The sequence below is a fragment of the Lytechinus pictus genome, chromosome 15, assembly GCF_037042905.1.
Source record: "Lytechinus pictus isolate F3 Inbred chromosome 15, Lp3.0, whole genome shotgun sequence".
Lineage (NCBI taxonomy): Eukaryota > Metazoa > Echinodermata > Echinoidea > Temnopleuroida > Toxopneustidae > Lytechinus > Lytechinus pictus.
In genome coordinates, this window is record NC_087259.1 from 7,115,001 (window position 1) to 7,137,339 (window position 22,339).

At 33.0% G+C, this 22,339-nt stretch overlaps 1 long non-coding RNA gene across 1 annotated transcript in view; it reads right to left on the minus strand.

Annotated features, from left to right (window-relative positions):
* Nucleotides 1–4,300, minus strand: part of LOC135156819 (uncharacterized) — a 5,550-nt gene extending 1,250 nt beyond the window's left edge. Inside the window, exons 1-4 of the long non-coding RNA XR_010295863.1 lie at nt 4,242–4,300; nt 3,841–3,954; nt 485–593; nt 1–124 (exon numbers count right to left, since the gene is read on the minus strand). The exon at nt 1–124 is cut by the window's left edge and continues 1,250 nt beyond it. This is a non-coding gene — a long non-coding RNA (uncharacterized LOC135156819). The remainder of the gene's footprint in view (nt 125–484; nt 594–3,840; nt 3,955–4,241) is intronic.
* Nucleotides 4,301–22,339: the final 18,039 nt, after the last annotated feature.

Consider the following 22,339-nt stretch of genomic DNA (forward strand, 5'->3'; position numbering starts at 1 on the left):
TTTGGATTGTCTAGCCATTTACCCCACCCCCTCCTGCCCCCTCCCCCAAGCTAATTGTGATCCGTGATTACTCCTCAGGCAATCCCAGAGACACTGGCCTTCATTCACCAGATCGCAGTGGTCCCTATAATAAATGAGAAATGAGAAAAGTGTTTAGGTTGAGAATAAGATTTTATTCAAGTGAAAAAATGTTTGCATTACCATCTTGACAATTGTGTTTATGGAATATCATTGAATGCCATTAAATGACATTCCATTATTATTTTTAAAAGCTTGTTCTCGAAATTTTTTTTTTTTTTACATTTTCTGGACACAATGCCACATGCACATTTACATGAATTTGTATTTCTCCTCGCTTTCTTACGTTGGCTGAAATTTGCTACCACCCCCCCCCCCCCCACACACACACACACACACACGCAAACGCACACAGATGAAGAAGGGGGAGGGAGAAAATAGAAGAAAAAAAGCGCTGTATACTTACTATCTCGGACATTTCTTCATCGCGTGTCTCCGACCCCGTCCCACTCCATGTCTTCGATGTTGAGTTCTTCTCGAGGCTGCACATCCTTCGTCAAGAACTCCTTTTCTTCCTTTAAAAATGTAGATAAAGAATTACAAAATAAATGATGAGATGAAGAGAAGACTATTTCATGGAAAAAAAAACGAAATTTACTTTATTTTCTTTCTCCCGTCATATTGCATTCACAAAAAAGGTGAAAAAAAAATGTTGAATTAAAATAGCATTCATGCATAGGGTCTATATTGAGTTAATAGCCACAGCAAAGTAAAGACCCAAGAAGATATGTTTTACATGCTTCATAAGATTTGTCTGAGTGGAATGATTAATTCAATATGAAATTTCGATAAGCCTATATTCTAGTAACTCTTGTCTGATTGTGAGTTGGTCAAAGTGTTAAAATAGCACATAGAGGGCAGCATTCACATTTTATCAACTTTGTTCATCAATTCCACGCTTTGTTCATTATGTGTGACTTGTTCCAATTTAAATTATTATACTGTATGAAAGGTGCCGGGTAAAAATGCCAGAGGTAAAAATGGCAGAGGTAAAATGGCAAAGGTAAAAATGGCAGAGGTAAAAATGGCAGAGGTAATAATGGCAGAGGTAAATATGGCAGAGGTAAAAGTGGCAGAGGTAAAAATGGCAGAGATTCAATTGACAGAGGTCATATATTTCAAATCTTTGATGGATTCCCTAAAACCCCCAGCAATATTATTTTAAGTATTTGCTCCTATTTTTTCAATAAACTTTATGTCTGTGTGAATTTCACCTGTAATGAATTAAGTATAATACTTGGGATCAGTGGCGTACCTAGGATTTTCCACAGGGAGGGCAAAACCGTCCGCCCAAAATTTGACTAGCAAAAAAAAAAAAAAGGTCTTCGATCACAAATAAAGGATTTCGTTCCAGGCAAAAATTGACAAGCAAAAAAAAAAAAAAAAAAAAAAAAAGGTCTTCGATCACAAATAAAGGATTTCGTTCCAGGAAAAAATTGCTGCAAAAAAAAAAAAAAAAAAAAAAAAAAGGTCTTCGATCACAAATAAAGGATTTCGTTCCAGAAAAAAAATTGAAAAGCAAAAAAAAAGAAAAAAGAAAAAAAAAAAAAGAAAAAAAAAAGGTCTTCAAGCTCGTCAGGGGCATTAGAGGTCTTAAAGATACGTTTTTGCATGGGTTGTGACTCGTCAGGGGGGGCAGAGTGCCCCCCCCCCGTAGGTACGCTAGTGCTTGGGATCCAAAGTGTGCTTCAAATTTAAATATTAGAAGAGCGATTTAACATGAGAAGGCCGTGCATGTAAGTCCAAGAAAAAATAAGAAGTACCAATTTGTTATCAATTTGGTGCAGAAGATCTACAGTATCATTAAAAGATGTTACCCTTTCCATTAGTCTAACATTATAATTCAAATTTTCTTCTCAGAACCTTTCTTATATGTATCCATGGAGGGGCTTTTTGATTTTTTGGCATGGGGGTTTTAGACTGACCATTTATACCTCTGCCATTTTTACCTCTGCCATTATTACCTCTGCCATTTTTACCTCTGCCATTTTTACCTCTGCCATTTTTACCTTTGCCATTTTTACCTTTGCCATTTTTACCTCTGCCATTTTTCCTTTGCCATTTTTACCTCTTCCATTTTTACACCGAGCCGTATGAAATAATTTGTTTTAACAATTAGAAATAATATCACAGTGAGGTTATCCGTTTTTGTCTCGCCTGCGTAGCGGAGCGAGACATAGGTATCACTATTTCCGGCGTCGGCGTCGTCAAAAATTGTGTTGTACACCCAATAACTTTCTATAGCTTCGAGGTGGGATCACCAAATTCATACAAGAGGTCCAGGTCAAGTTCGAATATGAGTCGAATTTGAATAAGGTCAAAGGTCAATGAACTTTCCATGACTGGCACTGTGCTATGTTGTACACATAATGACTTTCTATATCTTCGAGGTGAGATCACCAAATTCATACCAGAGGTCCATCTCCTGAAGGCACAGGTCAAGTTCGAATATGAGTCGAATTTGAATAAGGTCAAAAGTCAATGAACTTTCCATGACTGGCACTGTGCTGTGTTGTACACACAATAGCTTTCTATAGCTTCGAGGTGAGATTGCCAAATTCATAACAGAGGTCCATCTCTTGAAGGTGCAGGTCAAGTTCAAATGTGAGCCGAATTTGAATAAGGTCAAAGGTCAATGAACTTTCCATGACTGGCACTGTGCTGTGCACACAATAACTTTCTATATCTTCGAGGTAAGATGGCCGAATTCATACCAGAGGTCCATCTCCTGAAGGCACAGGTCAAGTTCGAATATGAGTCGAATTTGAATAAGGTCAAAAGTCAATGAACTTTTCATGACTGGCACTGTGCTCTGTTGTACACATAATAACTTTTTATATCTTCGAGGTAGGATTGCCAAATTCATACAAGAGGTCCATCTCTTGAAGGTGCAGGTCAAGTTCGAATGTGAGTTGAATTTGATTAAGGTCAAAGGTCAATGAACTTTCCATGACTGGCACTGTGCTGTGTTGTACACACAATAACTTTCTATAGCTTCGAGGTGGGATCGCCAAACTCGCAACAGAGGTCCATCTCTTGAAGGTGCAGGTCAGGTTCAGGTCAAAGGTCAATGAACTTTCACACTACTTTGTTCCTTTAATGACATGAACTTTATAATTTTATACTTTTTAACACTAACATTTTACTTCAGAACTCAGTACTCTCTATACCTGAACCAGATTTTGTATTTTACTTGTTTATTCTTTAAAAAATGTTGTTGTTATTTATTTAATGAGCCATAGTTCTTGGCACCATTTATAATATTCACACAAATTTGCCAATGGTACAATAGAAAAGCTGTCAAAGTTTCTTAAATGTTACCCTTCAGATTTGCTGTATGTGCATGTTCTGGTAATACTGTAGACTGTACAAAACAAATTGAGAAAAGTTATGCCCCTACCATCATCCAACATAATGCTAAAGATTGGCATTTCATTACACCTTAATAATTGATTTAATTTTACGATTTTACTCACATTATTATCAATTATATTCTTTTTCACTATTATTCATTTCCTTACTTGCATTGAAATAATTATAGTTTCATAGTATTAACAGCATTCTTAGTGTTATCTGATTTTCTAGGGATAAAGTAGGCTTATACCATTGATGCATATGTAAACTGTCAGAACCACAATTCACCCCCTAAACTGCTGACAGCCTCAGAAGTCATATAGCATAGTTTTGACATGCAGTCTCTTCATGACTGCAATATGCAGGCGAGACAACGCTTGGCGTTTGCCTTAATATTGATATACTCACTTTGGTTTTTAGCACTACATGTATTTGTACTTCATAGTTGTTCACCGTGAATATGATCTTTCTCGTGCTGGATGGATCGATAACACATTCGAAATTTGGACCCTTCATTGATATCTAACAAAATGCAAACAAAGAAAAATAATGATATAAAAAATTGATAGAATACAAACCAATATACAACCTCGACAAATCTCACATGGAAACAGAAGTGAATTAATACTATTTTTTTTTTTTCTTTTTTTTTTCTTTTGGGGGGGGGGGTGAATAACTACCAACAGAAAAATTAGAATTAAGCTTATAAAAATATCTCCAACTCCATCAGCAACAACAATTCTTTATAACACTGCCTTAAGTGCCTTATACTCTCTTATTCTCTGACATTAAAATTCTCTTTTTTTTACCTTAATTTCGTCTTTGGCTCTGTCACTAGGGTATGCGTTACGGTGAAGAGTTGACATTTCTATGCATAAAATGGAGAAAAATATATCATTAAATTTTCCTTCAATGAAGTTCTATATTATCCTGTAGCTGCCGCACGGAAACGCTTTTAGTGAAGGTGTTGTTAGCGCTATAACAAGTCACTAACAAATCAGCCACTAACACCATGAGCAGACTGAACGCACAGAAAGCGCTGTTAGGCACAGGTGTTGTTAGTTGGTTTGGTTTACTGACGGAGACGAAAGTGATGGAGCAATCAACTGAGCTAGCTCGGATGAAAACTTCAGAAGAGGAGAGATCGGATTGCACCTTGGGTCTGAATAGGAAGATTGATTTGCTGGAACAGTACACACGACGGAACAGCGTCCGTGTCCATGGTATTCGTGAGAGCTCTACTGAAAACACTGATCAAATCATCTGTAACTTAGCCACGGAAAAGCTTGGAATTGAACTAGATGTCAATGATATAGATCGTTCACACAGAGTCTCATCGGCTAGAAATGGAGAAAGGAAAGAGCCCCGTCCAATCATCGTAAAATTTTGTTCGTATCGCACGAGATCAAAATTCATCAAAGCAAGGATCAAGCTGAAGGATACAGGTATTTTCATCAACGAGGACCTGACAAAAACCAACCAGAGCATCTTCTATAATGTACGCCATCACAAGAAGGTCTTGCGAGCATGGACTGCGGATGGAAGGATTTTTGCTGGTGTCAAGAACTCAGGAGGTCAAATCACAAATAAAATGATCACTTGTGTTGAGGATCTTGGGAAATTGTAAAATGACATAATGAATAACTTAACAGCATGTTAGCTTTTTTTCTTATTGTTATCTTTTTGTCTTCGTCTTCTTTTTTCTTCTTCTTCTTTCTTTTCCTTCTTTTTCTCCTCCTTCTTTCTCTTCTCCTTCTTCCTCATCTTTGGAAGGCAATACAAATAATAATGTGTATTTAAGATATTCTAAAACCTGGCAGCTTAATGTTTTCTGATGTATAATACGTTTACTTTGTATTTTTATGTGTTTTTAAATCGGTAGAGTAAGATTTTTACATTTTAGCTGTGTATATTGTGTTGCTGTTTGTGTAGTGTACATCTTTTATGTCTTTATCTGTCTCGAGCCTGTTTCAAAATTTTGATAATGATTCTGTAAATACTCTGTCAGAGATTTTGACTCCAGCAAATAGTAACACTAACAGCTGTAATCAATCATATTTTACACCTAATGATTTTAATGTGAATTTGAACCGGAACTTTAGTGATACTGTTTTAAAAGATTTATTTTCATGTATGCACATTAATTGTAGAAGTTTAGTAGGAAATTATGACAATGTAATATCATTTTTAAGCTGCTTGGATCTGAAATTCACAGTCATTGGCTTATCTGAAACCTGGTTACAAGATAATGCTCTCACTGCAATATATAATTTTAATGGTTATACTTTTATTGGTCAAGGGAGAACGTGCAAAAGGGGAGGTGGTGTAGGCTTTTTTATTAGAAATGACATTGAATATAAAAGTCGACCAGACTTAAGTGTGAAAGAATTACATATAGAAGCAATATGTATTGAAGTGAGTATGTGTAATAATGTATTTGTTCTTGCTACAGTCTACAGGCCACCTGGACAATCTGTTGATATGTTTTTAAATTCACTTAGAACAATACTTGAAACGTTGTGCAATGAAAAGAAAACTATTTATTTGTTGGGCGATTTTAATATAGATTTGTTAAGTTTTAATAAAGTTAACTATGTAAATACATTTATTGACACTGTTCTGTCATACTCTTTACATCCATTAATTTTTAAACCCACTCGTGTTACAGGACGATCTGCCACAGTTTTAGATAACATAATAACAAACGATGATGATAACATCATTTTATCTGGTCTCATGCTGTCGGATGTAAGTGACCACTTTCCAATTTTTTCCATCAGTAATATACATGTTAAAACCAGTGAATGTGTAAACAGCAATATAAGGGACTATAGTGAAAGAAATGTTATTCGATTCAGTCAAGCTCTCCAGCACGTCTCCTGGGTATATGATGATTCCAGTCCTTGTGTCAGTTATGATATTTTTTTAGAATCCTTTTTAAATGTATATAATAATTGTTTTCCTGTAAAATCATGTAAGGCAAAAATTAATCAGAAATACAAACCATGGATTACCAAGGAATTGCATAAACTTTGTAAAAAGAAATATAAAATGTATGTTAAGTACCTAAAAAATCCTACTGAATATAGAAAGAGCGTTTATAAAACCATAAGAAATAAGGTGACAAATATGATAAAATATGCTAAATTATCTTACTACAAATGTAAGTTTCAAACTGCTACTGGTAATTCACGTCATACATGGAAAATAATTAATAAAGCACTAGGTCAGCGAAATAAACGAAAAGTCATCAAGTCACTTCTAAATGATAATGAGGAAGTTACAGATGCTATCGCAATGAGTGCATGTTTTAACACGTATTTTGTCAATATAGGTCCAAACCTTGTTTCTAAGCTGGGGCAGTGCAATAATAGTGTTGATGTTTTGGATTATATAAAAAAGAACGACAAAACTTTATTTTTTCAGCCTATTACACCAAAAGAGATTATAGAAATTGTCAGTGGGTTTAAGAATAACACAAGTCCTGGATATGATGAAATAACAATCAAAATTCTTAAGAGAGTTGTTCATATTATTTGCATACCACTATGTTCTATATTTAATGCTTGTCTTGCCATGGGAGTCTTCCCAGATCAACTTAAAATAGCCAAGGTTGTACCTGTGTTTAAGAATGGAGCCCGTGAAATTTTAAAAAACTATCGTCCAATTTCTGTTTTACCAATTTTCTCTAAGGTTTTTGAAAGATGTATATACAACCGTTTATTAAATTTTATTTCTGAGTGCAATATTTTAAATGACAATCAATATGGCTTTAGGAAAAATCACTCCACTGCTTCAGCATTAATAGATTTTATTCACAAGGTAGTAAATGCTCTTGATAATAAGGAAACAATGATAGGTCTTTTCCTTGACCTGAGCAAAGCTTTTGATACGTTGGATCACATAATACTATTACGTAAATTGTTTCATTATGGAATTCGTGGTAATGTTCTTAAGTTATTTGAAAGTTATCTTTGTAATCGTAAACAGTATGTCACTCTTGCCAACAATAAATCTTCACTTCAACAAATCACTTGTGGGGTTCCCCAAGGGTCAATTTTAGGACCACTTCTATTCACTCTATATATCAATGACTTGCCTAACGTATCAAGTGTTATCAAATGTATTTTATTTGCAGATGACACCAGCATGTTCATGTCCCATAAAAATCATGATTTTTTACAAAATGTATTCAATAAAGAACTACACAACATATCCAACTGGTTCTTAATAAACAAGTTAACTTTGAATATCTCCAAAACACATTTTATGATTTTTTCAAATAAAAAAAGAAATAATATTGATATAAATATTCAATTAAACAACATTCAGATTCAAGAGGTGTCTTCGTTAACATTCTTGGGTGTAATCGTTGATAATAAGCTTACTTGGGGTGAACATGTTGGTGTCATCTGTAACAAGATTGCAAAAAATGTTGGTGTATTATACAAATTATGCAGCTTTCCTAGAGAGATTTTAATTCTTTTATATAATACTTTAATTTTACCTTATTTAAATTATTGCAACCCAGTCTGGGGAAATTCTTTCAAATGTCATATCAACAGATTATTTCTTTTACAAAAAAGAGCAATACGAATAATAAATCATGCCCCATACCTTGCCCATACTCAACCAATATTTTGTCATTTGAGAGTACTAAAATTTGAAGATATATTTAAGTTCAACATTGCAATTTTCATGTACTCTTGCCATAATAATGTTTTACCGAAGACACTGTTGCAATATTTCTGTACAAATAGTTCCATACACATGCATATGACTAGGAATGCATCAAACTTTCACTTGCCATTTTTTAAAACCTCTTTGTATAAACAATCAATATTTTATCAGGGTCCTGTCATTTGGAATTCCATTCCTTGCCAAATTCGTAACAGTAAATCTCTAAATGTTTTCAAAAAAAAATATAAGACTTTTTTACTGGATCATTATCATTTGCATTAATATCGTAGGCTCTTGTATCATAGTTTTGTTTTTGTCTAGGGTTTGTACGGTATTTTGTTTTCTTAATTTTTAGTATAATTGTGTTATTTCAATTTATTTCATTAAGTATCTTGGGTTGGCGTTTATAAGGCTCGTCCTTTTTTGCCACTGCCCTCACTCATGTTAACTGGATTTTAATGTATATTCGTGTCATCTATCTTATCTGTTTATATGTTTGTACTTTGTTGATTTCTTTTTATGAGTGAAAAAAAAATAAATACGAATTGAATTGAATTGAATTATCACTTGGTCTAATCATCCGATGGGCTAACAACATTCGGGCAAAACCAACTTAGTCCAATTCTCTTTTGGTCTAATGACCACTTGGTCTAATAGCCAATTAGTCTAATGACCACTTGGTCTAATAGCCACTTGGTCTAATGACCACTTGGTCTAATGCCCAGTTGGGCTAATCGTCACTTGGTCTAATTTCCATTTGGTCTAATTGCATTTGGTCTAATACCAGTTCGTCTAATAGTTGGATGGTCTAATACTAGTTGGTCTAATACCAGTTGGTCTAATCCTCACTTGGTCCATTATTCATTTTGTCTATATTGCAGTTGGTCTAATGTGCAGTTGATCTAATCCTCACTTGGTCCATTATTCAGTTGGTCTATTGTGCAGTTGGTCTAATTTCCATTTCGGCCAATTTCCACTTGGTCTAATTTCCAGATAGTCTAACATTCATTTCGTCTACATGCCATTTGGTCTAATTTGTAAAGTCTGCATGTCAGCTTCTGTGCGACCTTGTGCGACCGTGTTCGTCTAACAGCACTAGCTACATGTAGTCCCGACCTTTCGTTGGAGAACGCGAACGCTTATTTGCGACGGTAGTTGATTTTGGAAGAGACTTTTGGGCCCGTCGTCATGGTCGTAAAACTCTGTCCTGCAATGCAAATTGTGTTACATGATATTTTTTTTCGTTTCGCATCTGGAACGGAAACATTCAATGTGCTTTTCGTGTGCAAAACTCTGGTTGCTACTATGGTAACAGCGATATATCCGATTTAGGACGACTTTCCAGAGCCACCATTGGTTCCTCCCAGAGCTCGAGAGGTCGCCTGGGGGCCCACTTCCATTGAAGAGTGGATACCAGGCGCGACCACGCGTAAAAAGGGAAAGAGTGGGCAAGTACGTTACGTATAGGCCTATGTAACGTTATAGGGGTGTCAAAAACGATGTTTAAAATACTGAAAAGGAGGATATGTTTTCGATACAAGCTACATGTAAATACTTGCATTTTCATAATCTGGAAAATACTTGCTTCCCTTGTTTAGGGTGCTTTTTGAAACCCCATGGTCGTGCCTGGTATCCACTCATGAATGGAAGTGGTCCCCCCGGGAATTTGAATCCAATCCCCCATTTCTGGGGAAAGCAAAACATAATGCCCATTACATTCTGTGCTAGAGGCATACCGTTTGTGTAGGAGTATACAAAAGAAAAAAAAACGCAAATACGTCTGAATTTCAGTCGATTTTGTGAGTATTTCCCTCTCATTTATTTTTTTGTTCTCATTTGATTATCTGTATTTATACTTTGTTATTTTGTTATTTGTTGTGTTATCTATTTTTTGAGGGGCCCACATTGTACAAGCATTGCTTTTTAGTGGGTTCCTCAATTTCCATCTTAATTTAATTTCTATTGAAAAATAGTATACATATTTAAAACCTGCAATGTGTTGCCCAAATTATCTAAGTGTTTTTTTCACAACATATGTATCATTAATTTTTTTTTGCAACGGATACAAATATTCATGTTTATATATGGTATTCAATTTGTTTTTGTTTGATGGAAGTAGAATAAATAAATTTGAATTTGAATTTGAATTAATAAGAAGATTTTTTTTTAATCTCTCAGGCCTTTGTAGGCCTACATGTATCTTTATTTCACACGAATAAACATTCTTAAAAAATGAAATTTCATGATCATGGTTGAGTTTGATATTTCTCTGTATCCAGTAGGGCAAATTTGATCCTTGTTTTTTCCAAACAATATATCTTTGACAAAGATGGAATATTTCCATTACAACTGGCAACCATTATATCTTAATGATAAGTTACAATATATATCATGAAAAATGTTTTGAGTAATCCGTTACATTTGGGTGTCAGTCCATAAAAACACAAAATGTCAAGAGAAATTTTTTTTTTAGAAAGATATATAATTATCACAATGATTTCGTAATTTAATCATGATCATAATCTTTGTCATGCTTTTGGCTACAAATGCAACCTTCTTTTCACAGAAAATGAAAATACAATTTAACTTATGACAAGGTTTTACTTGATTGATTTTCAAACAAATTTTCTAAATTTTTTTTTAATATACCTCACTTAACATGCTTAAAGAAACTGTTTAGAATTATCTTTTAGGTTAATCGAATTGTAAAATAGAGACCTTGCATATTTAGGCTACGCATGCTTCTTGCTAACACTTGTTTTGGTAAAATTATAGCTAGCAACTGTGCGAAAAAACGATGTTAGGACTACTTGGGTTTTTTTTTGTAATGTTTTATAACATGTTTTTATTGTCTTCTCTCAAATCAAATATACAATAACAAGATAAATCTCATAAGCAAATAAAACAATCACAAAAACAAGTATCACATAATTATACAATAATATTGTACATCCCCCAATCTTTTCTCAATGTATACAGACTTTTTCTATTGACTTTGCGGGAAGTGTGGCGACAGTTTGAGATGAAGTAAGGCTAATCACGCGGCTTTAAAATACGGTAGGCACTTGATTTTCATCCCGGTTGATTTTTTTTGAGAAAAAATGGAAATAACAAACATCGATTTTACGATCTGTTGTCTGGCTAAGGCCAGTTGAGGACTCACATTTCACAATACTCTATAAAGATTAAAGTCCTATAAACTAATGGAACCACAATATTTAGTGACATATAAGGCCCTAAACATCACTGTTAGGAAAATGTGTTTGAATTTTCAAGCTTCATTATGATTTCTGTAAATGTTATTGTTTATTAATCTTTTTTATTGATTTACTTTTATTAATATTCACAGTGGAGAGGGGAGGGGGTAGTCTTATACAGTACATAAGTGAAAGTGGCATGCTACATTCATGACTTATGCCTGAAAACCACAACATGTATTTAAGTTGGAGATAAAATCATAATATGCATGAATCCGTCTATGACAATTCTAAAGTCATATTTACACATGTTTATTTGAGATGTGATAAGGCCTTTATCGTGCTTATCATAGTAGATTAAATGAGCACAACTTATATTTTTATAAGAATCTTTGTTTGTATATTAATTTCTTACAGCTTGACTTCTTGTATTATATTAGGCCTAATTGTAAGCAAATAAACATCACAATTCATGTAGCCAATAATGAAAATACACTATCTATTTATGCTGTTTTTCTGCCCGCCAGAAATCACCCTTTAGTTTTACCATGTGAAATACCGAATAAGGAAGTGAATCGCACAACACTGCCTGCAATCATGAGGTTCAATGAAATTAAAACAGCACCAATATTTCACAGGATGCGTATGTACTGTATACATGGTATGGGGTGCATGCCTTGCAGGGTACACCATTGTCTCTGATTGGCTAGAGAAGTCACATAAAGTCTATAACCAATCAATATGTACGTTCTGCTTCACACCGCTCTTGAGGGTATTCCCTGTAATGTAATGTCGCAACCATTTAGTACCATTTCTGATTGAAAAGAGAGAATATGACGAATCACACTTTCAGCCAAATACGTCACTGTACTAACCATAGAGATTATATCTCTATGGTACTAACCAACACAACCGAACCTACCAGACGCAGAGCTCGCGGGGCGCATATCGCAAGCCATTGCCATGATTGCAATGCTTTATAATTTCAACGTGTCGCTTTCTCGAGTAAACATAGTACTGCTCAGTCATTATAATCATTGTTTAATATCTTAATCAGATTGATCATAGAGAAATATTTCTGGTTTTCTAGTAAAATGAATACAAAGCTGTAAATGGAGAGCCTGTAATAATAATCTTCGGAGCACCGTTGCGGGAAAAGTTATGTTCAATCATACATCTTTTCACCCTTCAAAAAACAGACGGAAAAGGGCGTTTCATCGATTTGTCGGAGTTTCGTTTTATTGCAACGCTTTCTGCTATCGGTCCCAGAATGTGATTTCCCCGGGCAGCTTTAGATTTCAGGTTTTGTGGCACGCTTGACTATAGTCGTTGTATTGCGCATATGCCTAACAGTAATATTTTGGAAAATAAAGTTTGTCATATACGTAGCAAATTTCAAACTGATTTCGGATCGAGGATGATGTTAAATTGGAGTAGAAGAGGTTAATTGAATACTTTCATCTTTTTGATGATCAGATGTCATTTTGAAACATGCGATTAGACAGTTTGCCTGTTATTGATTTGAAAATATATTTCTGTATATTCTTGGTTGCGTTTGAATAATCATGGACAAATTAAGGTGGATGGAATGTTGGTACATCTGTACATGATGGATCAATGATCAACTCAATTTCAAACATGTGAGTAGACACTGCTTGTGTATGATTTTTGTTAAAAACTTATGATATCTTACAACTTAGAGAAGAGTGGTAGAATGCCATAGTTTCCTGATATGTACGCACAGTAAATCGCGTGCTGTTTATTTATTTTTTCTTGCAAACGAACGTGTTCTGTATCAATACTTCGTTGAATTTCCTTTCTCCCCTTTTAGCTGTTCCTTGCATGTAAATGATTTATTCTTGGTAGATAGTACCCTCCGATGCAATGGCGGCGGAAGGCCAAACAATTAGGGGGACCAGCAAAAGTTTTTTGACAAGCAAAACCAAAAAAAAGGTTATCAACCAAAATTTTAGGGGGACACCAACCAAAAAAAAAAAAAAAAAAGTTATCAACGAAAATATTAGGGGGGATCGTCCTCCCCCACCTCAAAATTAGGGGGGGACATGTCCCCCCGCTTCCGCCGCCTACGATTATATTGTAATGTAAAAATGTCTACTTCATATGTTTTCTATATAGTGTATTATGTTTGTTTTATGTATGTATGTATTTTTGCAGGGCCCTGGTTGAGAACAGTATTTCAATCACTGAGTAAGCTACCCTGGGTAAATAAGACAAATAAATAAGTAAATAGATAAATAAATAAAATTCACTCTGAACGGAGTGTTTTTTTTTAATAATCATAAACAGTATATAAGTAAAAAAAAAAAAAGAAAAGATGGTAATACATTGATGACTTTTTGCCTTAAGACCAACATAATGTATTGAACTTGGATCGGACATCACCTAGTCTATATGTATCCGTCCATGATAATTTCCAAAGTCATAATTATACATGCTTATCATAGAAAGATAACTGTACACGACCTGTATTGTTTAAATGCGGACCTGTATTTTTCTTCAAACTTTAGGTGTTCAATCATTTTATCTTTCAAATATATGTTTCCATTCTTATGACAAACGCATGGACTCAATAGTTTATCTCTCCCAATGATGAGAAAAATAAATTTCTATGCTTGTTTCTCTGCTAGAAATTACCTTTCAGTTTTACCTTCTGAAATATCAAATAAGGAGGTATAATAGACATGACGGTTTATAATTTTTGAGGTTCAATGATATATAAATCAACAGCAATAAAATGTACATTCGGGTACCAACCAGTCTTGAGGTTAGTCCCCGTGATGTAATGTCGCGACAATGCTGAACAATCTCTGATTGGATATAGATGATATGACGTATAACATTTTCAGCCAATCACCGTCTTACAACGACACTGTACCAACCCATCGAGAGCTAGCCGGGTGTGATTTGCAATAATATCGCAGCTCCATAGCTTTTGTCATTTTAAGGTTAGGCTTGGTGGAGAGAGCATGCGCTGAGGAAGTTAATGATTATTTTCTCTTTATATTATAATTGATCATCGAGAAAAATATTTCTGTTTTTCATGAAATATTTCTGTATTTCTTATGATGCAAATCTCTCCTTTTAACAAAATTAAATTTGTGACAAGTTTTACTTGTCTCGCTTCTCAAACAAATTTCCTTTATATGTTTTTACATATATTTGGGGGTAATAGCTGAAATAAACTGTTGAAAAGTTTCTTTTAGTTTTAGTATAATTGAAAGAAAATCTTGCATATGAAGGTATTTATAAAATTTGTTTCGGTAAAATTATAGCTAGCACAAATGAAACGAAAAAAAATAAAGTTCTGTCTTACTTACTTGTTTAGATTCTTGAAGGTGATGAATTAAAATCTTTCCGAGAGGAACTGAATAGTGGATAACGATGAATTTCCATTAAAAGAAAACGGGTAGATAAAAGCTCTCAACAAAGCGAAATATTATGTCCCATAGCCTATATTATGATACGGCGAAACGGTATTGTGGTTCACTCAGTTATTAAGAATTGACAAGCGACAAGCTTAATACTCAGTTTGTCAGTTTGTAGACCGCATCGAGTTCCATGTATATTTGCACACTTCGTGTCTATGAACAATCGATTAACTAGAGTCATTTTCAACATGTCCTGCTTAATACAGTTATATCAATGTAAATTGAAAATTTATGAAATCGATATTTTGACAAATTTTGCTTTGATAACTAAATTGCTTCAATCAAAGCAGATTATCAAAGCTAACATTAATTTGAATATCTTGTATGCCCCGTCAAACCTGATAATTTCAGATTGCCGTTAAATCATAGCATTTCTTACAATACAATTACAAATCTTAAAAAGAATATCTTGTTTTTTTTCTAGTAGAACTAATTTAATTATTATTATCAATAATGCAGATTGAAACACACTTCACTTGAAGCCATTCGCGGGAACTCAAAAAATGTCATTTTGTTCGTTGTAGTAATGCCTAAGTTCCTTAGAAATCATATATAGCTTGAAAAAAAAATTGACTTTGAAGCTTTATTATGATGTCTGTATATGTCCTTCTTTATCAATCCTTTCACTTCATTATCTTTATTGGTATTGTGCTTCTTTGTGTTTTTTACCTGTCCAGAGAATGTAAATCATGCAAATTGATTTTTTAATGCAAATCTTATGTAATTTTTTACATCATTATGTTATCTTATATTATGCATTATGTTTACTTAAGATAGAGGTAAAGTAATTATTTACGCACTAGAATATTATTATTAAGAATAATGACATCCACTGTCTATTATATTCTATATCTTGTTTTCACGTACGAGCAAATAATGATTTATGGATACAAATGAGCATAGAGGTTCTTTCAATTAAGTTTTTGTTTAATTTATCGATTTGTAATTTCCTCTTGTACCTTCACTCAATTTAATATAAGTAATTTACATTCGTATTTTTTTTATTTCCTTCTGAAATCCTGCTGGCTACTGGTTCTTTTTATCAATTTACTCATATTATTTCACTCTATTGTAATTATATTGTAATGTAAAATTGTCTACTTCATATGTTTTCTATAAATGTATTATGTTTGTTCCATATATGTTTGTATGTATTTGTGCAGGGCCCTGGTTGAGAACAGTATTTCAATCACTGACCAGGCGACCCTGGATAAATAAGACAAATAAATATATAAAATTCACAATGAACGGAATGTTTTATTTTTGTAATAAATCATAAACAGTACATAAGCAAAAAAGATGAAATGGTAATACATTGATGACTTTTGCCTTAAGACCAACATAATGTATTGAACTTGGATCGGACATCACCTAGTCTATATGTATCCGTCCATGATAATTTTCAAAGTCATAATTATACATGCTTATCATAGAAAGATAACTGTACACGACCTGTATTGTTTAAATGCGGACCCGTATTTTTATATTTTTATTCCAACTTTAGGTGTTTAATCATTTTATCTTTCAAAATATGTTTCCATTCTTGTGACAAACGCATGGATTCAATAGTTAATCTCTCCCAATGATGAGAAAAATATATTTCTATGCTTGTTTCTCTGCTAGAAATTACCTTTCAGTTTTACCATCTGAAATATCAAATAAGGAAGTAGACATGACGGCTTGTAATTTTTGAGGTTCAATGATATCTAAATCAACAACAATAAAATGTACATTCGGGTACCAACCGGTCTTGAGGTTATTCCCCGTGATGTAATGTCGCGACAATGCTGAACAATCTCTGATTGGATATAGATGATATGACGTATAACATTTTCAGCCAATCACCGTCTTACAACGACACTGTACCAACCCATCGAGAGCTAGCCGGGTGTGATTTGCAGTAATATCGCAGCTCCATAGCTTTTGTCATTTTAAGGTTAGGCTTGGTGGAGAGAGCATGAGCTGAGGAAGTTGATGATTATTTTCTCTTTATATTATAATTGATCATCGAGAAAAATATTTCTGTTTTTCATGAAATATTTCTTTATTTCTTATGATGCAAATCTCTCCTTTTAACAAAATTAAATTTGTGACAAGTTTTACTTGTCTCGCTTCTCAAACAAATTTCCTTTATATGTTTTTACATATATTTGGGGGTAATAGCTGAAATAAACTGTTGAAAAGTTTCTTTTAGTTTTAGTATAATTGAAAGAAAATCTTGCATATTAAGGTATTTATAAAATTTGTTTCGGTAAAATTATAGCTAGCACAAATGAAACAAAAAAAATAAAGTTCTGTCTTACTTACTTGTTTAGATTCTTGAAGGTGATGAATTAAAATCTTTCCGAGAGGAACTGAAAAGTGGATAACGATGAATTTCCATTAAAAGAAAACGGGTAGATAAAAGCTCTCAACAAAGCGAAATATTATGTCCCATAGCCTATATTATGATACGGCGAAACGGTATTGTGGTTCACTCAGTTATTAAGAATTGACAAGCGACAAGCTTAATACTCAGTTTGTCAGTTTGTAGACCGCATCGAGTTCCATGTATATTTGCACACTTCGTGTCTATGAACAATCGATTAACTAGAGTCATTTTCAACATGTCCTGCTTAATACAGTTATATCAATGTAAATTGAAAATTTATGAAATCGATATTTTGACAAATTTTGCTTTGATAACTAAATTGCTTCAATCAAAGCAGATTATCAAAGCTAACATTAATTTGAATATCTTGTATGCCCCGTCAAACCTGATAATTTCATATTGTCGTTAAATCATAGCATTTCTTACAATACAATTACAAATCTTAAAAAGAATATCTTTTTTTTTTTTCTAGTAGAACTAATTTAATTATTATTATCAATAATGCAGATTGAAACACACTTCACTTGAAGCCATTCGCGGGAACTCAAAAAATTTCATTTTGTTCGTTGTAGTAATGCCTAAGTTCCTTAGAAATCATATATAGCTTGAAAAAAAAAATTGACTTTAAAGCTTTATTATGATGTCTGTATATGTCCTTCTTTATCAATCCTTTCACTTCATTATCTTTATTGGTATTGTGCTTCTTTGTGTTTTTTTACCTGTCCAGAGAATGTAAATCATGCAAATTGATTTTTTAATGCAAATCTTATGTAATTTTTTACATCATTATGTTATCTTATATTATGCATTATGTTTACTTAAGATAGAGGTAAAGTAATTATGTACGCACTAGAATATTATTATTAAGAATAATGACATCCACTGTCTATTATATTCTATATCTTGTTTTCACGTACGAGCAAATAATGATTTATGGATACAAATGAGCATAGAGGTTCTTTCAATTAAGTTTTTGTTTAATTTATCGATTTGTAATTTCCTCTTGTACCTTCACTCAATTTAATATAAGTAATTTACATTCGTATTTTTTTTATTTCCTTCTGAAATCCTGCTGGCTACTGGTTCTTTTTATCAATTTACTCATATTATTTCACTCTATTGTAATTATATTGTAATGTAAAATTGTCTACTTCATATGTTTTCTATAAATGTATTATGTTTGTTCCATGTATGTTTGTATGTATTTGTGCAGGGCCCTGGTTGAGAACAGTATTTCAATCACTGACCAGGCGACCCTGGATAAATAAGACAAATAAATATATAAAATTCACAATGAACGGAATGTTTTATTTTTGTAATAAATCATAAACAGTACATAAGCAAAAAAGATGAAATGGTAATACATTGATGACTTTTGCCTTAAGACCAACATAATGTATTGAACTTGGATCGGACATCACCTAGTCTATATGTATCCGTCCATGATAATTTTCAAAGTCATAATTATACATGCTTATCATAGAAAGATAACTGTACACGACCTGTATTGTTTAAATGCGGACCCGTATTTTTATATTTTTATTCCAACTTTAGGTGTTTAATCATTTTATCTTTCAAAATATGTTTCCATTCTTGTGACAAACGCATGGATTCAAATGTTAATCTCTCCCAATGATGAGAAAAATATATTTCTATGCTTGTTTCTCTGCTAGAAATTACCTTTCAGTTTTACCATCTGAAATATCAAATAAGGAAGTAGACATGACGGCTTGTAATTTTTGAGGTTCAATGATATCTAAATCAACAACAATAAAATGTACATTCGGGTACCAACCGGTCTTGAGGTTATTCCCCGTGATGTAATGCCGCGACAATGCTGAACAATCTCTGATTGGATATAGATGATATGACGTATAACATTTTTAGCCAATCACCGTCTTACAACGACACTGTACCAACCCATCGAGAGCTAGCCGGATACGATTTGCAGTAATATCGCAGCTCCATAGCTAGCTTTTGTCATTTTAAGGTTAGGCTTGGTAGAGAGAGCATACGCTGAGGAAGTTAATGATTATTTTCTCTTTATATTATAATTGATCATCGAGAAAAATATTTCTGTTTTTCATGAAATATTTCTTTATTTCTTATGATGCAAATCTCTCCTTTTGACAAAATTAAATTTGTGACAAGTTTTACTTGTCTCGCTTCTCAAACAAATTTCCTTTATATGTTTTTACATATATTTGGGGGTAATAGCTGAAATAAACTGTTGAAAAGTTTCTTTTAGTTTTAGTATAATTGAAAGAAAATCTTTCATATGAAGGTATTTATAAAATTTGTTTCGGTAAAATTATAGCTAGCACAAATGAAACAAATAAAATAAAGTTCTGTCTACTTACTTGTTTAGATTCTTGAAGGTGATGAATCAAAATCTTTCCGAGAGGAACTGAAAAGTGGATAACGATAAATTTCCATTAAAAGAAAACGGGTAGATAAAAGCTCTCAACAAAGCGAAATATTATGTCCCATAGCCTATATTATGATACGGCGAAACGGTATTGTGGTTCACTCAGTTATTAAGAATTGACAAGCGACAAGCTTAATACTCAGTTTGTCAGTTTGTAGACCGCATCGAGTTCCATGTATATTTGCACACTTCGTGTTTATGAACAATCGATTAACTAGAGTCATTTTCAACATGTCCTGCTTAATACAGTTATGTCAATGTAAATTGAAAATTTATGAAATCGATATTTTTGACAAATTTTGCTTTGATAACTAAATTGCTTCAATCAAAGCAGATTATCAAAGCTAACATTAATTTGAATATCTTGTATGCCCCGTCAAACCTGATAATTTCAGAATGCCGTTAAATCATAGCATTTCTTACAATACAATTACAAATCTTAAAAAGAATATCTTGGTTTTTTTTCTAGTAGAACTAATTTAATTATTATTATCAATAATGCAGATTGAAACACACTTCACTTGAAGCCATTCGCGGGAACTCAAAAAATGTCATTTTGTTCGTTGTAGTAATGCCTAAGTTCCTTAGAAATCATATATAGCTTGAAAAAAAAATTGACTTTAAAGCTTTATTATGATGTCTGTATATTTCCTTCTTTATAAATCCTTTCACTTCATTATCTTTATTGGTATTGTGCTTCTTTGTGTTTTTTTACCTGTCCAGAGAATGTAAATCATGCAAATTGATTTTTTAATGCAAATCTTATGTAATTTTTTACATCATTATGTTATCTTATATTATGCATTATGTTTACTTAAGATAGAGGTAAAGTAATTATGTACGCACTAGAATATTATTATTAAGAATAATGACATACACTGTCTATTATATTCTATATCTTGTTTTCACGTACGAGCAAATAATGATTTATGGATACAAATGAGCATAGAGGTTCTTTCAATTAAGTTTTTGTTTAATTTATCGATTTGTAATTTCCTTTTGTACCTTCACTCAATTTAATATAAGTGATTTACATTCGTATTTTTTTATTTCCTTCTGAAATCCTGCTGGCTACTGGTTCTTTTTATCAATTTACTCATATTATTTCACTCTATTGTAATTATATTGTAATGTAAAATTGTCTACTTCATATGTTTTCTATAAATGTATTATGTTTGTTCCATGTATGTTTGTATGTATTTGTGCAGGGCCCTGGTTGAGAACAGTATTTCAATCACTGACCAGGGGCCCGTTGCATAAAACTTTTTACCTGAGAAAACTCTGGTAAAAACTGAAAACTAAGGTTAGTCTGATTTCTGCCATTGACTTTAACACAGGGCAAAAACTCCGGTAAAAACAACCTGAGTTTTCTCAGGTAAAAAGTTTTATGCAACGGGCTCCAGGCGACCCTGGATAAATAAGACAAATAAATATATAAAATTCACAATGAACGGAATGTTTTATTTTTGTAATAAATCATAAACAGTACATAAGCAAAAAAGATGAAATGGTAATACATTGATGACTTTTGCCTTAAGACCAACATAATGTATTGAACTTGGATCGGACATCACCTAGTCTATATGTATCCGTCCATGATAATTTTCAAAGTCATAATTATACATGCTTATCATAGAAAGATAACTGTACACGACCTGTATTGTTTAAATGCGGACCCGTATTTTTATATTTTTATTCCAACTTTAGGTGTTTAATCATTTTATCTTTCAAAATATGTTTCCATTCTTGTGACAAACGCATGGATTCAATAGTTAATCTCTCCCAATGATGAGAAAAATATATTTTTATGCTTGTTTCTCTGCTAGAAATTACCTTTCAGTTTTACCATCTGAAATATCAAATAAGGAAGTAGACATGACGGCTTGTAATTTTTGAGGTTCAATGATATCTAAATCAACAACAATAAAATGTACATTCGGGTACCAACCGGTCTTGAGGTTATTCCCCGTGATGTAATGCCGCGACAATGCTGAACAATATCTGATTGGATATAGATGATATGACGTATAACATTTTCAGCCAATCACCGTCTTACAACGACACTGTACCAACCCATCGAGAGCTAGCCGGATACGATTTGCAGTAATATCGCAGCTCCATAGCTAGCTTTTGTCATTTTAAGGTTAGGCTTGGTAGAGAGAGCATACGCTGAGGAAGTTAATGATTATTTTCTCTATATATTATAATTGATCATCGAGAAAAATATTTTTGTTTTTCATGAAATATTTCTTTATTTCTTATGATGCAAATCTCTCCTTTTGACAAAATTAAATTTGTGACAAGTTTTACTTGTCTCGCTTCTCAAACAAATTTCCTTTATATGTTTTTACATATATTTGGGGGTAATAGCTGAAATAAACTGTTGAAAAGTTTCTTTTAGTTTTAGTATAATTGAAAGAAAATCTTGCATATGAAGGTATTTATAAAATTTGTTTCGGTAAAATTATAGCTAGCACAAATGAAAAAAAAAAAAAAAAGTTCTGTCTACTTACTTGTTTAAATTCTTGAAGGTGATGAATCAAAATCTTTCCGAGAGGAACTGAAAAGTGGATAACGATAAATTTCCATTAAAAGAAAACGGGTAGATAAAAGCTCTCAACAAAGCGAAATATTATGTCCCATAGCCTATATTATGATACGGCGAAACGGTATTGTGGTTCACTCAGTTATTAAGAATTGACAAGCGACAAGCTTAATACTCAGTTTGTCAGTTTGTAGACCGCATCGAGTTCCATGTATATTTGCACACTTCGTGTCTATG